Raw genomic sequence first — 18511 nt, 5'->3', positions numbered from 1 at the left:
ATTTCAACAAATTAATCATAATTACAAATTAGGTTGTATAATTAACAAGTCTAGGCATTCATAATTGTTAAACATATACTGTAGGTCAATCAAAAACTCAAGATTTATCAACAAGAATCGCAAATACTTAATTTAACATCTTAAATTTACAAACTTTTGCGTTCGAAAAACTAAAACCTCCGAAAAGTCATAGTTAGGCTTCGAATTTGGGAATTCTGGCTTCGGCCGAAAAATATTTTTTTTGTCAAAATGTTAGAATGCCTTTTACATGCGGAATTGACACAAAAATCACTCGATTTGGATGAGTAACGAAGAAACTGCCGAAAAACTGCGTACATATAATTAAATAAACGCAATTTGCAATTAATTACGAAAAATAATCACCCCTTTAATTATTTGCAAATTTGTAAAATTTAATCATGTTCATGCAATTTAGATTATGAAAATAATAAGAGGCTCGTGATACCACTGTTAGGTTATGATACATATGAATAAACATAAATCATGCGGAAAAACCATAAAGCCAGGAAATATATTATTTACACAAAATCATTTAGCTAGCATAATTCAAATGCATACACTTTGTAGCGTGCCCTCCCTAGCTGTGCCCGAACCGAACAAGAACAAATTTTTAGGACTCCAAGTGTCGTCCCTCCGTAGATAGTCCACAGCACGTCCAGATCCGCCTTAAGCTTGACCAACTAGAATCACCCTTAAGGTTACTAGGATTTTCGGCTATTTGGGTTGCAAGTGTTTGGCTGATTTTTGCTTAAAAATCTTACCTTTGAATACTTCAAAATCGTCTGTTAAATATGTGACCCTAGGCCCTTATTTATAGAGTTTATGGAAAGGAATTATAATCCTACTAGGATATGGATTTATTAATTAGAATCCTATTAGAACTCTAAATAATAAATTTAATCTTTTAGGATTAGGATTTCATCAATGCACGAATACCGATAGGATTAGGATTCGTTACGAACACGAGCACACACACACGCATGCACGCCCGCACGCAGGCCTTGCGGCCCACGCCGAGCGCACAGCGCATGCGGCCTCGCAGCCCATCAGCTTCGTGCGCGCCCGCCAATGCTTGGCTGGGCCTGGCCTTGCGTTGGGCCTGGTCGAGCACTTGGCGTGTGGCTTGCTGGGCGTTGGCCTAGCCTCGTGTTGGGCCTTCGTCTAGCAAGCCCCCTCCGATGCTAATTCGTACGATACGCTTTCCGATTAAATTCCCGAATCCGGAATTCATTTCCGATACGAACAATATTTAATATTTCCGATTCTGGAATTAATTTCCGTTTCGAACAAATATTGAATATTTCCGTTTCCGGAATTATTTTCCGATTCCGATAATATTTCCGATTCTGACAATATTTCCGTTTCGGCAATATTTCTGATTCCGGCAATATTTCCATTTCCGATAATATTTTCCGATACGTACCATGTTTCCGTTTCCGGCAACATCTACGACTTGGATAACATTTATATTTCCGATACGATCCATATTTCCGTTTCCGGCAATATCATCGTTTCCGGAGTATTCATTTCTTGCTTTGTGACGATCTCAGCTCCCAGTGAAAACAAGATCCGTCGATTCCGAATATCCATAGATGGAGTATTTAATGTCATTAAATACTTGATCCGTTTACGTACTATTTGTGTGACCCTACGGGTTCAGTCAAGAGTAAGCTGTGGATTAATATCATTAATTCCACTTGAACTGAAGCGGCCTCTAGCTAGGCATTCAGCTCACTTGATCTCACTGAATTATTAACTTGTTAATTAATACTGAACCACATTTATTAGACTTAATATTATATGCATATTTAGACCAAGGGCATTATTTCCTTCAGAATATGCTTTAGATGCTCTGTTATGATTACAACAAATTAAAATCGATTTTAATTTCATCTATGCTGCCCTGAGTTTTTGGGATCCTGATCATCATGTTTTTATTTTTCGCAATAATGACATTGTTCCCCTGCCTGAGGAATTTGCTGCTATCTTAGGCCATCCTGTTGCCGCACTTTCCGTGACCCCTAGTACTGCTGGTGAGGGGAAACAAATGATGGGGAGGTTCCTGGTTTTGTCTGAAAGTAAGGTCAATGAGATGCTGGTTGGGGATGCCGTTGACCTTTCTGCGCTCATTAGTTAAGTTTGGTGGAATCAAACAATTTCTCTTATGCACATTTAAATGCAACACTTAAACATTTAACACATGCACATAACAAATAACTTCTTATGCTACAATTAACTAGCTACTAATGCACATATAATTCTATCGTATATGCCCTTCATATACTACCCATCACTCATAATATAATTAGAATAAACTAAAGCATTGAAGTAATTTAAATAATAAAATAAAACGAGAATAATAGTAAGAAAATAAGAAAATTAAATAAAAAATTATTTTAAATATTAATTTATTTTCCGTTACTTTTCAAATAATAATTAAAATAAGTCCGAAAAGGAAGATTAATTCGAACAAAAGAATTTAGATTTCCTAAAAAAAATCCTTACCCTTCCGAAGAAATTAAAATAAGTTCAAAGAAAAGAAATTAATTAACTCGAACAAAGACAAAATAAATTTCGGGAAAAAAAAATTGGACCTTCTTCCTTATAAGAAAAAAAAACTCAGACCTTTTTATTTAAAAGAAAAAAAGATTTCAGGCATTTTAAAATTCGGAGCTCAATTCTGCGAAATTCATTTTAAGTAACTAATTAGTTAGTTAGTTAGTTAGGCGCCTAAAACTTAAAACAGACACGAAAATAAAACATATAACTCCCAGATACAACTTTGTAACACCCCGACAATTCCCTCTTTTCTAAAATACCGTTTTAATATAAAACGTAGAGAATTATCAAGGCATTATGGCCCGTGTGAAAACGTATCGGCTTATTCAGAAATTTGCAGCGGAAAACATAATAACTAACTTTAAGTTTACAAATAGTCAACTACGGAATTAAATCCATGACCAATCAACGAAAAGAAAAGTCAACATAACCAATTCAACAAGTTCAAAGTCCACTTAAAACAAACCAAAGTCAACTTAGAATATTAAAACTAAACTACAAGCTCTCCAATTCCGAACTCAATGATGCATCATCTTCAAACCTGAAGATGGACAATGCTTATTGATCCTTATAGACTGCTCACCAAAATGGGTCATCACAGGATCAATAAGGCATAGCCATGATCAACATACACAAACAAAGGCACATAATCAGCAAAGCTGAGTACTACATACTAAATCCATAACAATCCTGACATGATACTATTAAACGAACAATTCTAACATGATTCTATTAAACGAACAATCCTAACATGATACTAACAAATAATAAACAATAATAAGTAACATCATAAAGACTCGCAAATAACCTTTACTAGACTGACTTGAATAACAATTCATTTAATTGGATTAGTCAATGGACTGAGTTGTCTAACTAAAAATCCTTCCGTTTGGAAGACAAAATACGGGCGCGTCTCCATATTCCTATGACCTACGATATCGAGGAACCTTTTAATTAAAATAGAACAAGGTGATCAATCCGGTCCCAGAAAAAGCCATGGGCTATGTGAGGGGGTCGAAAAAGCACGAGGCTAATGCGTGACCTCGTCCCTCGTGGGTGTGACGCTTCTTTTTGTCGAATCAAGTGTAATTGGATTTCCTGTGAGTTTACACCCAATTGACTACTAATATAGGAGTCGCCATTCAGTTTTTAACGACAATGAGAAAAACTGACAAAACCCGGTTATCGTGACATAAAGGGAGTGCAATTATGTTTGACCACGACGGCCGTAGGTTCCCTTGTGATCCCTGGTGGTGGGGATCACTCAACGTACACCCGCAGGGTAGAGATTGAGGGTTCGGGGGACTGTAACTACCGAGAGGAGTACTCGCTCTTCGATAACTCCAAAGGCAGGATATCCTTACTAGCTCAGCATAAATAATTGAAGGGACATGCGTTAACTATTAAACTAATCTGAGTTGATTTTAACAATATGCAAAATATAGTACTAGATCGAGCGCGATTATCTGATTTAGATTGTTTTAAGGGACCTAGCATGATAATCCAATTTCCCAAAAATATCATATTTATTAAGCGTGGTCGAACAATCAGATTTAGTTAGTTTAACAGTTCATAAAAGGGTGAGGAAAGCAATTAAACAATGGAAAAGGGACACATTACGACGCACCCTTGAGAGGTGCGTCACGGTTTTCAGAAAACTAACCACTTTGACTTTGCTATTTCTCCTTTTATTTAACGAATCTCAAATTATGGGACGGGATACGTTCTGTTCGATTTATGGATCGATTGCGACAGAACGCGTGATCAGTTTTGCAGCGTGAGGCTTAGGCTTAGGGGTTTAGAGTCAATACTCAGAATAATAATTGTGTTGTTCTTTTCACGTCGAACTTAAGGCCCTATTTATAGAAAAGAGTTCATGGAAAGATAGATTCGTAGAACTCTAATCCACGAGGAATTAGGAAAAAACACATACCAGGTATTTTCAGCGCCCAGGCCTGGGCGCCGAAGATTTCGGCGCCCAGAACCAGGCGTTGAAAATAGGATCTGGGCTGTTTTCTCAATCAGATTCGGATTCCTAGAATCCGGAGTATTTGAGATTTAATTGAGTCTTTTACTGCGTATTAACCTTGTGACGGGATGCGTCTGGGCCCGTTACGAACTCTAGGCTCGTTAGGATTTTAATTAATACGTGACTCTTACTTTCGAATCATATTAGGAATAGGATTCTCTCGCAATTTCTATCTCATTTAGGATTTACGTTGGAGTGCAACACCTAATTCTGACAGGTTTCTATCTTTTATGACTTGCCACTTTTAACAACTACCATTACGGCAGTTACTATTTTAGCATGTTTCCATAAATAGCAGGTTTCTATAAATAGCAGGTTTCGGGTGAAATGAAAAGGGGAATTGAGATTCGTTATTTTATAGGAGATGCGTTGTCAAGTGGAGATTTACGTTTTCATCATCGAACCTTCCCTTTCGGGAATGGGGACAAAAGTAGGTGTCTACAGGCTACCACCATGAACTCCAACTCCTAATTGTCCGTCACTTCAGACGTGCACAATCTAAATCTATTGCTACCCGGTTTCACTTTACATGATTTACCAATTATTGCTTTATTATGACACATCAACAACATAAGTAACAACATCAACAAATAATCGCAACCTTCTTTTATCTTAGGATTAAATAAATGATCACGCAACATTCAATCCAAGATTAATTCCAGCATTATTTTAGCCTTTCCTTAACCAATTGTCAAACTACCTTTCATAGGCATACATATATATCAACTTATCAAATAAGGCTCACGGTCCTCATAAAGTAGTGAAATACTAACATGGGAACAATGATCAATCACGATCCGTACTAACATATATATAAATAATTCCCCCATGTGAATTAATAATGTAAAGTTCCCAACCAACATTCGTGCATCAATCCTCCATACAAACATAATATAATTCTCAATAATATAAATTCCATACTTAACATATTTGCAATCAACATCCATCATGCAAAATCCAACATAATAGTAATCATATAGGTTCAACATAGTTCCTTTACATGATATTAATTCCATCAATCACATAGGTATGTACGTACCTTGTGTAAACAAATTGCGAGGCCACTTTAACAAACTCAAAAGTCGCCTACGAAGAATTCTCCACCTAAAAACAACCAATATAAATTCATATCAAACCTCCATGATTTACAGCAACATTGGAGCACTTCAAACTCTTCCTAAACATATTTAGAACATTCCCCAATATCAAAACTTCATTACTAAACCTCCTAGCATAGTGATTACTACACTAATGGTCACAATTCATCATAAGCTCCAATAAAGCATCCCTTTTTAAAATTCCAGCAATATAAAAATATTTAAAACTGTTGGAAATTCTCATTGGGAAATACAAAGGAAAAAGAGAGTGAAAAATATTGAGTCCCACATTGGAAAAATTCTTCATATTCTCCTTGTTTATTAATTGGGGAATGGGTGTAACTCTTGTTTAAGAAAGCGTGAGAGTGGTATGGGTGGACACATAACACACACACACGCGCGCACGCCGGGCCTTGGTACTTGGGCTCTTGGTACTTGAGCTCTTTCTCGCCATGGCCAGCGCGCGCTGGCACGCCCAGCTCGCTCGCTGGGGCCTCGTGTCGCTGCGCCAAGCTACAGAGTGTAGCACGCACGGGCAACGCCGAGCCGCACATGCCGCACACCCTTGTTCCGTGCCTTTGGCTTGTGCCATACGAGCCAATCATTAAAAAAAATTAATTTCACGAAACATTATTTGCATGACATTATTTTCATAAATTTTACAAAATTAATCGTTTTAATTACGAAAAATAATGTTTTGAGTGATTTTATTAAATTTCAAACAATCCAACTTGAGAAATTTATAAATCTTGGCTAACAAAAACTCAAATTTAACGTACGATGAACATCAACAAAAATTTGAATGATTTTGATAATCAAATCCAAAACTTTAAATCGTTCTAAACATTTAAAATTTAGATTTTTATCAAATTTGGTTTAGGTGATAATTAAAATTAACGAATCCAATCAAAATTTATCCAGAATTTTTAAATCTTTCATTTAAACATGAAATCATATTCCCCTTCTCACCTAAATAAATTTTCAGATCTAACCAATTATTAAAAATAATCTTCGATCTAAAATTCAACAAATTAGGAAAATATAAAATTAGGGTTCATGCTTAATATTCATGGACGAAAAAATTACCATAATTACATAATATACCCAAAAACATTAGGAAAATATTTCAATCAATTCCGAGTTCGTTAGGTCAAGAAATTAATTGAAAAAGTTTCCAAATTGAACGATTTAATTCATTAATTAACAAAAACGCCCAAAAACTCGAACTTCAGGGCCTGTTTTTGAGATTCTGTTCTCGTGAATTGATCTTAAAACGTCGTTTCCAATTAGATTAGGTTCGGAAAAATTGAATTTCCGACATAGTACGAATTCATAATTAATTTCTACGACTTATCCAATAATCCGGAAAATTTCGAAAAATTCACGAACATATTCAGAAAAATTCGACAATAATCACAAACATATAAAACATGCTAATAAGTACTTTGAATACATGTAGCTCATGATACCACTATAGGGGTTTATAGTTAAATATATAACATGAAAGCGGAATAACCCAAAAGCCAAGAAGCATGTATAAAGTACAGATCAAGCAATACTACAAACATATTTTCCCTAGTTCAACGAATCACGAACACGAACAAGAACTCCATAGGTCGTTCCTCTACTTGGTTCACCGACACGTTCAGATCCGTCTTGAGATCGATGGCTTAGAAGTCACTCAAGATTGTTTGCTTTTGGGCAGAACACATCTAACGGAGGCACAAAGAGATTTTAGGTTTTCTGTGTGTTTAGGTTAGAAACTGATTAGGTTAAAGTTGTGTGGAAAGACATAAGTTGGATTAGTTTTATAACCTTTCGATTATAACACCAACCAGCCAAGGCACAAGGCCAAGACCGGCCAGCACTTACTCGCAAGCCCATACGCGCGCAGCCACACATGCGTTCGGCTTTGGGCCACGCTGTGTGCGATGCTGCTACTACTGATCCGCGCGCGCCCAGCCAAAGGTTTGGGCCTTGCTCGTGGCGCTGACGTGCTGCTGCGCCCGATGGGCCTTGCGCAATTGCGTGCTTGGCTCGTCAGGCCGGCAGCGTTGCCTTCTCGTATTTGCGTCCAATGCCTTACGACAATTGTTTATCGTATAGTACTTGACGATGCACCGTCGTACGATACGATTACTCGTTTCCCCTAGCTTGCGAATATACGCAATACGATATACGATTCCAATCCAACGTCATATCGTATATTTATGTTTTTCCGAACTATATTCCCGAAAAGATATTAAATGAATTTCCGATTCATTTAATCCGGTGATCTGTTACATGCCAATGGTGTGACCTTATAGGTTCAGTCAAGAGTAAGTTGTGAGCCTAATATAGATTAGAACTCACTGATCGGAAGCATTGCTCCAGCCAGCTATTCCGATCACTTGATCTCACTGAACTAATTGTTCGTAAGTAATCTGAACCTTGGTATTGGACTAATGCACCTTGGGTGAAGGACATATTTCCTTCAGTCTCCCACTTGTCATTCAGACAAGTGTGCATTCCGATTCCTTTGTCTCTTAGTGTTACTTACTGAACATAAGGTAAGATCCAAGTCATCCTTATTAGGTCCAAAAGTGTTTCTCTAATTACTGAGTTCAACTGTTAAACTTTTACAGAAGGTTAAGCCTTAACCATTCTGAGCACGACCATGCATTTTCACAGTATCTTACTCTTCGAGAGGCCTTGTACCACAACAACACCATATCCTATCAAAGATAGGAGGACAATCCCTTCTTGTAACTTATGAACAACTTACTTTAATTCATAGTACCCCCAATAACTGCTTTTATAGTATCCTTTTACGATGTGACGTTTAGCGAGCATCAAAGCGAACTAATTCTCAAACAAGCAGTCATAACTATTCAGGTTTTGAGGAATAGGTTCCAATCACCATTAATGAGAACTACTTATGACATGACCTTTAATCTCTTAAAGTGTTCTCATGGTCAATCCGATACAAGATCCAATAAGTATCTATGCAAATGATTTCTGACATTCAGTCCATCTAGTTCAAGAAACTGAACTATAAATAAACTTGCAATCTAATCTTCATTAGTCATTGGTCGTCCAACCTTTCAATGACCTGGATTAGGGATCCTTTTGTGACTTCAATATTCAAGTTAACTTATGGGTGTTTCTTTGTCAAAGAATCCATCTTGACATCCCATTTGAATGTTTTGAATCACTTGGACTTCGTCATTTAATACTAAACCAAGATTAAATGAAATATGAAATATAATTTCATAAATAATAAATGTTTAAACCAAATTCTTACCAATTTGTGGGCCTCTAACCCAAAATCAAGCATTTAATGTTTTACAGATATAGACCTTTCACCCAATACTTAAAACATTCATGAAACTCAAACTTGATTCCATTTCTGCATACGAGTATTGTATCTCATTCGATGCAGAGGTTTAGTTTATCATACTTTGTTATTCTTAGCATCCTTTCTATCGAAAGCCTTTCGATGTAAGATGAAAAGACCTTTGATATGTTTATAGAATGATCTAGTCTTTCATTGTTGTTAGAACTATTCTCACATTTAAAATAGAAAATCATCCAGATAGCAGACTTGTGATCAACCTGAGTTCGTTGAAGAACTATCACTAGAAACAATTCCCTTAATTACTTCTTAGGCAATAATTAATTCATTTCAATTATGTAGAATTGCAAATGATGCTACCCTTTTGGAATACTCCAACCAGTTCATAGTGATGTCGGAGATTCATCTTTTGACTGAGAACTTAGAAACTAATCATTGATTCAGTTTCTCTTGCATCACATAGGGTTTTGAACCTATGTTACCACCTTTTAATCACGACGCCTAATTGCCCGTGTATGTTTGTGGTTTGCCTAACAACAAGATCTAAATTTTGTTTAGGCTATGCATGCAGCATCAAAACTTTAGTTCATCTTCCCTTCCTCTTTATCAAGTGGTCATCCTACATGTCCAAATGTATTGGATGTTCTTGATATCATTCCAATGATATTTGATTTAGATCAAGAGAGATCGGTATAAACGCGTCACGATCCAATGTTCACGAGTTATCTTGGCAATCTATATATCACATCATTCATGATTGATTGTAATGCAAAAACCATTCGCATTTTAAAATCTATCCATGTAACTTTTAGCTTATTATGTTTCAAGAGATACTGAATATTGCTAAATTCTTGGCATTTTCCATGTGATATAAGGTGAAGGTTCCTCTTCAAGGTCCTTCATGTTTAACTTTAGTAATAATAGCCTAGCTTTATACTTAGTTAAAGCATTCATTACTTAGATTTATTCATATGGGTTGAGAGTCTCTTTTGAGTCTCCCATTTGTGTTTGATTTAGTAATGATTTTTACAGAATCCAAACAACGCTTAGATCCTATCCAATAGATCTTTAACCCACTATATTCTAAGTTTCGCCATGGTTCTAATATTGACAAATACTTTCAAATCTATCCATTTAGAATTTGAATGTCATTTTCAATAGAGAGATATGTATCTCATATGTAGAACCAATAAACATGACTTAGCTCCCACTAAACTCCCCATCTATAAGATGATCCATATTTTCATAAAGCTATGATTGCTCAATAGCCTTGTTTGAAAAATATGGTCCAAATCCCATTTTCATGCTTTAATCTACAAATAGATTTCTTAAGCTTGCTCTTTTATCTAGCATCCAAAACTTTTATATTGTGTAATGTACACAATTCCATTCTACAAGTCCAATTGAGGAAGGTGTTTTCGTTTTCCAATTGCCATATCTCCATATGCATGATTGCTAGATTTATCCAAAATAGTTCAAGCATTCCGACTTGGTGAAAAAGATTTCAACATTATCAACGACATAAAGTTGTTTATAATCTTTAACCACCAATCTAGCTTTTCTTTTGTATGTATACAATATCATCTTTTTATGTTCTGAAAACATGTTTGCAACCAATGGGAGTGAACCCTTTATGCAAATCAACCAAATCAAAGATTTTATTCTTAAGATGAAGATATTTCGGATATATGGCCTCGAACCATAATAATGTTTCTGATGGCCTCAAACCATACTTGGGAATTTTCAATTTGTCGTAGCTAACCTGTAACTCGTATATTCTTGAAGCACTTCCAAAGTCTTCATAGTCTTCATTCCTCAAGATATTTATGTATCTATCTTGGTTGAATTCTTTTCCCTATACGATTTACCTAGGTATTGAACATCAAACGTTAGTGTCTATAAAGACATTACTCAAGTCCTTTGAGTATTATGATTCTTTTGAAGCTCTTCCAAAGTCTTCCTGAAGCTCTTCCAAAGGCTTCTAAGTATGGAGCTTTTCCAAAGACTCCTAAGTATCATACATTTGTTTGTTTCTTGACTCGAAGTTCTTTTGAAGTCACTTCGAGGTCATATTTCTCCCACTTGCCTTTTGGAAATATGATGGTTTCCTAAAAGACATTATCTAGAGAAACAATCATATGTTCTCAGATTTGTGGTAGAATCAATACCTTTTGTTTCTATGAGTTGCTCATAAATACACATATATCTATTCTTGAGTTTGATGTAAACACCAACTCCCACTAGGTTTGACAACCCTATATATATATACTGAAAAGATGTACTGAACCAAACTTCAATCCTTATGACATCTTATCCTTAGCTTTAACAACTTTGTTTAGTGTGATAGTCACTTGAGAGTGTAATTAGAAACTATATAGGAAATAGTCGTGATTATCATTAATCGAATAAAATTCGATTTCTCCATTTGGACATATCATATTTTTATGGAGATTTGATTGTTATAATGCCATATAAACAATCTTGATAATCATTCTTGGCTCATGCAAACATCACCTTGATATAGTCTAGATGTTCCGAAATTCTTGCCAAGTTCATTTTATACTCTTTTGTGAATTGCATTTAAGCATTCACATATTTCACTTTGAGTAAATATAGCCATATTTTCTCAAGTTCTTGTGAAATAGATAAGTCATAAAAGCCATCTTTGGCCCATGAAATTAATTGTCTAGAAACTTATAACAATAGTCCATTTCTATGTCATGTTCAACAAGTAAGACCCATGTGTCTCAAATTAGTCAACTTTTAAAAAACCCATGCCATGGAATGTTAGAATGGTGTCTTGTTGATATGGTCATATGACATTGCCAAAGATACGTGGAACACAAATCAAAACATTTGATGTGAACCTTTTGAATGTGAAGAGATTTGTTTGTTTATTAATCAATCATATGACTCAGCCCATAAATGACCATTTCAAATAAACATTCAACGATTATTTTTGTTTACTTTGAATGGGAGTCTTTCTGTGTCCAACAGAAATTGTTTATGATGATTAATGGAACAAAAGCCATTAAGTTCTAGCCTTTTGAAGGACTTTAAAACAAACAGATGACCCTACAATTAATGTAGCACAACTTTGCTTCATTTCCCACTTGTAGGTCAATAACCAGACTTAGCTTCCGGAATTTGAGTTCTTAACTAAAGTTAGAACCTCAAGCGGTAATATAATACCATAGGATTTTATTTGCTAAGTCGTTTCTCTTTAACGCAAACTCTTAGGTAGAAATTGAATCTTGAATTCATTTCTTTTGTTCCCGTTTCCTATCCTTTCTAGCACCTTTTCTTATAGTCCTAAAGATTTCACTCTTTGCTTGATCTTCTTACTTTGTCATTCCTACAAAGTCCCTTTCTTTTATTCACTTTGAATGACCACATCCAATGAGTCTAGTTCATTATTGAATCAAAAGAAAAATGGTTGTTAACCATTGGTGATACATGAGCCTTTAACTCAATACTTCATTATTCCAAAACTACCTAGTATTTTGAATATATGAGGTCCAATTGGTCTATCATTGAATTTTTAGATTGAAAAAAACCATGAAAATCAATATAAGAAAAATAGCATCCAAGATAAGCTCCCAGTCTCCTTTCCTTTGAGAATTGCTCTCAAAATTAGCTACCAATAGATCGAGGATATATCGACGTTATATTATCCAAACGAAATAAAGTTGAAGATATGAACTATAATTAACATTCTACAAAATGAAATAGCAAAGAAAACATTTATTATACTTTAATAACTTGAATAAAAGCATTCACGCAATCATTAAAGTTATTAAACATTTCATTCATGCAAAATAAACATGGTCCATAATGAATGAAACGATTCCAAGACCCTAAAAGTCCTAAATTATTAAGCATGATTTGGCTTGTCTTAAGTCTTTTAAGATTTTAGGTAAGCAAACATATGCTAGTAATTCCACATTACTCTTGTTAATAAACTAATGCCATAATTTATTCCATTGCCACAACATATACCAATGTTGTTTGAGTTGAAACCACAATCAACGTGCTCCTTTGGGATGCCTTTCCATCTAAGTCTACTAAAATAGCATCTCGCTTTGGCGGAAACCTACTATCTTAGGTCCTTAGATTTTTGTAAGTGCTTGATTTGGAAGGCAATTTTAAACTAAATATTACTTTGGACCTAGCTGTTTCTATGTTGGTTTGATTATTTAGTGAACTAAATCTAATCAAACATACTAACAACATTCATGCATAATATACATTCATTCAATATATATAAGTGCATAAATAACTTTGGTGAACTAGTATGGCCCAAAAACTTGGTCTTGAAGCATCCAATCTTCCCTTCACCTTGTTAGCTTGGCATCGTCTTGAATTCGATCCATTCAAAAGCTATCTTAAGATTTTAAATAATCTATAAGAACTTGAAATAATAATGACCTAATTATTACATCAAACCTTCAATGGTGCGCAGACCATATTTAAAACTTTACATTCAAAGATAGAACGGTACGCAGATCGTATTTAATTATCCTAGATTGGCCATACTAGTCACCTTCAATACCTGCAATACATAAAATAATATCTATGCATTCATCCATTCGTGTGCTGAAACGAATGGTCCAAGTAAATATGCAAGTATTTACATGATTTAATAAAAAATCACGTTCATGTAAACGCGTTCTAAAAGATTAATCAATTCCAAATTATTAATCCTTAAAAATTATTCTAATCAAAATTAATTTAATTAAAATAATGGTGTCCTACGAAAAATAATTAGAATTAATTATTTTAAATAATTTCATTTAAACGACTCCTATTTAAACCAATTTTTAATTTTGGACCTTTAATTTTAAATATTTAAACTCACGGACCAACCCTAGTTAAATAAAATAAAATAAACAAAATTCCACCATTAGCCCCTTCATGCAAAATTATGCCCAAAGCCCAAAATTAGGCCTTGACTAAAAATCGAAGCAAACTAGCAAAAGTTGTGCAACATGGGCTAGGCTTGCGCCAAGCCCACTGCTGCCTTGTGCATCGCGTGCCACACGAAGACGAATAGCAACGCCCCTCTCCTCGCACAACGCAGCGCACAGCCATGTAGCATGAGCTGCTGCCTTGCTTGCTCGCCACGGCCAGCGCACGCTGGCACGCCCAGCTCACTCGCTGGGGCCTCGCATCGCTGCGCCAAGCTACAGAGTGCAGCACGCACGGGCTACGTCGAGCCGCACATGCCGCACACCCTTGTTTCGTGCCTTTGGCTTGCGCCATACGAGCCAACCATCAAAAAAAATTAAATTCACGAAATATTATTTGAATGACATTATTTTCATAAATTTAACAAAATTAATCGTTTTAATTACGAAAAATAATGTTTTGAGTGATTTTATTAAATTTCAAACAATCCAACTTGAGAAATTTTTAAATCTTGGCTAACAAAAATTCAAATTTAACGTACGATGAACATCAACAAAAATTTGAATGATTTTGATAATCAAATCCAAAACTTTAAATCGTTCTAAACATTAAAAAATTAGATTTTTATGAAATTTGGTTTAGGTGATGATTAAAATTAACGAATCCAATCAAAATTTTAATCCAGAATTTTTAAATCTTCCATTTAAACATGAAATCATATTCCCCTTCTGACCAAAATAAATTTTCAGATCTAACCAATTATTAAAAATAATCTTTGATCTAAAATTCAACAAATTAGGCAAATATAAAATTAGGGTTCATGCTTAATATTCATGGACGAAAAAATTACCATAATTATATAATATACCCAAGAACATTAGGGAAAAAGTTCAATCAATTCCGAGTTCATTAGGTCGAGAAATTAATTGAAAAAGTTTCCAAATTTAACGATTTAATTCATTAATTAACAAAAACGCCCAAAAACTCGAACTTAAGGGCCTGTTTTTGAGATTCTGTTTTCATGAATTGATCTTAAAACATTGTTTCCAATTAGATTAGGGTCAGAAAAATTGAATTTCCAACATATTACGAATTCAGAATTAATTTCTACGACTTATCCAATAATCCAGAAAATTTCGAAAAATTCACGAAAATATTCAGAAAAATTCGACAATAATCACAAATATATAAAACATGCTAATAAGTACTTTGAATACATGTAGCTCATGATACCACTATAGGGTTTACAGTTAAATATATAACATGATAGCGGAATAACCCCAAAGTCAGGAAGCATGTATAAAGTACAGATCAAGCAATACTTACGTTTGTAGCGTGTTTTCCCTAGTTCAACGAATCACGAACACGAACAAGAACTCCAAATGTCGTTCCTCTACTTGGTTCACCGACACGTTCAGATCCGTCTTGAGATCGATGGCTTAGAAGTCACTCAAGATAGTTTGCTTTTGGGAAGAACACTTCTAACGGAGGCACAAACCCGTATAGTACTTGACGATTCAACGTCGTACGATACGATTATTCGTTTTGCCTAGCTTACGAATATACGCAATACGATATACGATTCCGATCCAATGTCATATCGTATATTTATGTTTTTCCGAACTATATTCCCGAAAAGCTATTAAATGAATTTCCGATTCATTTAATTCGGTGATATGTTACATGCCAATGGTGTGAACTTTTAGGTTCAGTCAAGAGTAAGTTGTGACCCTATATAGATTAGAACTCACTAATCGGAAGCAATGCTCCAGCCAGTTGTTCCGATCACTTGATCTCACTGAATTAATTGTTCGCAATTAATCTGAACCTTGGTATTGGACTAATGCACCTTGGGTGAAGGACATATTTCCTTCAAACGAGTCCTAAATGAGGTCTTAGGTATATCCTTTTCAGCTATCCTCAATTGGTGATACTCCAAACGCAAATCGATCTCCAAGAACACGCCTTCCCCACTCAATTTATCAAATAGGTCATCTATCCTAGGCAAAGGATACTTGTTCTTGATAGTTACATTGTTTAGCTCCTTAAAATCGATGCACAATCCCATACTCCCATATTTCTTCTTAACCAATAACACCGGAGCTCCCCACGCTGATGCACTAGGTCTAATATACCCCTTATCGAATAACTCTTGCAATTGTGTCTTCAATTCGTTTATTTCAGGAAGTGTCATTCTATATGGTTCTTTAGATATAGGTGTCGTTCCAAAAACTAAGTCTATAGTGAACTCAACAGCTCTAGCAGGTGGCATACTGCAATCTCACTAGGAAACACGTCCATGAATTCATTCACAATTAGAACATCTTCGATCTTCATTCCAACCTCTTTACTCACATCTAACACACTACAGAAAAATAGCTCACACCCCTTTTTCATCAATTTCCTCACTTGCATTGCAGAAATAACCCCAAGGTTCTTCGACTTCTCAAAACGCCTATCTGAGGTCAACTTCCCAATAGGGTTCCTTAAACTTACTTTCTGAATTTCACAGTCTATCTTGGATTTGTACAAACTTAGTCAATCCATCCCCAGAATCACATCTAGGTCCCTAGATTAAACTTTATCAAATCAGAAGGAAAGAACACAATCTTTTATCTCCAGAGGAAGGTTTTTAAACAATTTGGTACACCTTATGTTTATACCAGTAGACATACTAATAGGTAAATCAATCGCCTCAAAATCTACTAACTTCAGACTTTTAAAAACAGATGAAGAAATAAAAGAATAAGTCGCCCCGAATCAAATAATGTTTTAACTAGCACGGAGTTAATAGAAAAAGTACCAGAAACCACGTCAGCAGACCGTTCAGCTTCATTTCGACTAATCACGAACAATTTACCCGAAGCCTTGTTGTGGTTGTTATTCTCATTGGCAGACTTATTGTGGTTTCCCTTGTTGTTCTTCTCCCCTACAATCTTCGAACCCTGATTCCCTGAATGGTTACATCCAGACTTCACATGGTTACCACTCCCATTGCCATTCTGTTCCCTCTTTTGCTTAGTAAAGCACTCATACTCCCTATGGCCCTTCTTTTGACAATAGTTACAAGTCACTAAGTATCCCTTGCAGTTTTTACCATAATGATTATTGTTGCACCTCTTGAAGTGGTACACTCTCTCGGACAGGTTCTTATTGTTGTAGTTGTTGTAACCCTGATGGTTTCTCCCTTGGAAATTCCCATTTTCATTCTCATTCCTGTTCCTTTTGAAATTCCATTGACTTCCCTTAGCATTAAACTCTTTCCTTTTCTCACCCACTACCACATTCTTCTTATCTTGCCGAGATTGAAGGCCATAATTAAATGTGGCCGGCTCTCCCCTAAACGATGTCCAATCATGAAAATGTTTCACCACCTAACCCCAATTGGATTTCATCAGTCAACCCTTGTTCAAACCTCTGGGCCTTTAACTCCTCAGTGGCCTTTAACTCCTCAGTGGCTACTACTTCTGGTGTAAACCTAGATAGTGCTATGAATTTGTTGTAATATTCTGAGATGGTCAAATTATTACTGCAAACTATAAATTTAAAATATGAGATAGTGTTATTAATTCATGTGCAATTTAAAATATTACTGCAAACTGTAAATGTAATTCCTCGAATTTTTTTTTTTTTTTTGAAAACAAACCTAAGCTCTGATACCAATTTGTAACACCCCCAAAATTTGGACCTTTTATATAATCAAAACCCCTGTTTTTATTTCATAAAACCACCGTCTAAACCTTGGGAGTGTCACTGCTACATTTATTCTCCATAGAAAATAAATGCAAAGCAACAAAATAATTTAAAACCATTAAATTCAAAATTAACTAAGTGGTCTAAAAGGTGGCCAATAAAATATTACAACCAATTCCCATAAATCCAACGTAAACTGAAATAGAAATCGTCTCTTTACTAGGTGGTTATTCTAAGTGTCTCCTCACTCGTAGCCAAAAACCTTTACCAACCTGCAAAAATAAATAGGAAAGAAACAAGAGAGACGAACTCCCGAAAATCAGATAAACTAAGTAATTCCAACTCCATCCCGTAAAATAAATAATTTTAGTTGAAAATATTTTGAGTACATAAAATAAATAATTAAACAACAGGTGTCAATTTAACAATTCCATTATTAAACTTATCACATAAGATCAATATTAATTAAGTGAGGGAAATAGAACGCTAAGGGTCGCGCGTAACCCTTGAAAATGGCCAAAGTAAAATGAGTACCAAATGTCCCTAGTGTGCACACCCCTCACTAATTGGCTATGGGTCTCCGCGACCGCGCACCAATAGAATTAGGAGGAAGACTAAACAGAAAGTTTAATACAGAATAATAGAGACCTACTAGAAGCCTATCGGGTCTCCACTAAAGTGCACCGATAGAACAACATCTAGAAGGACAACCTGTTCCTAACCCTTACGGGCTTTTCCCTCTGAGATTACACTTTACGTTTTTAGTATTTTAATAAGATTCAGACACATAGACAAGTAAACATAGAGAACCAAAACAAGGATTGTCGCTTATCCTTTCACATGTAATACCCCGATTCTAGACCTTATTAA

The sequence above is a fragment of the Spinacia oleracea genome, chromosome 3 (assembly GCF_020520425.1).
Source record: "Spinacia oleracea cultivar Varoflay chromosome 3, BTI_SOV_V1, whole genome shotgun sequence".
Classification (NCBI taxonomy): Eukaryota; Viridiplantae; Streptophyta; class Magnoliopsida; order Caryophyllales; family Amaranthaceae; genus Spinacia; species Spinacia oleracea.
The sequence above is the reverse complement of the archived record's forward strand: the minus strand, read 5'-3'. Positions refer to the sequence as shown.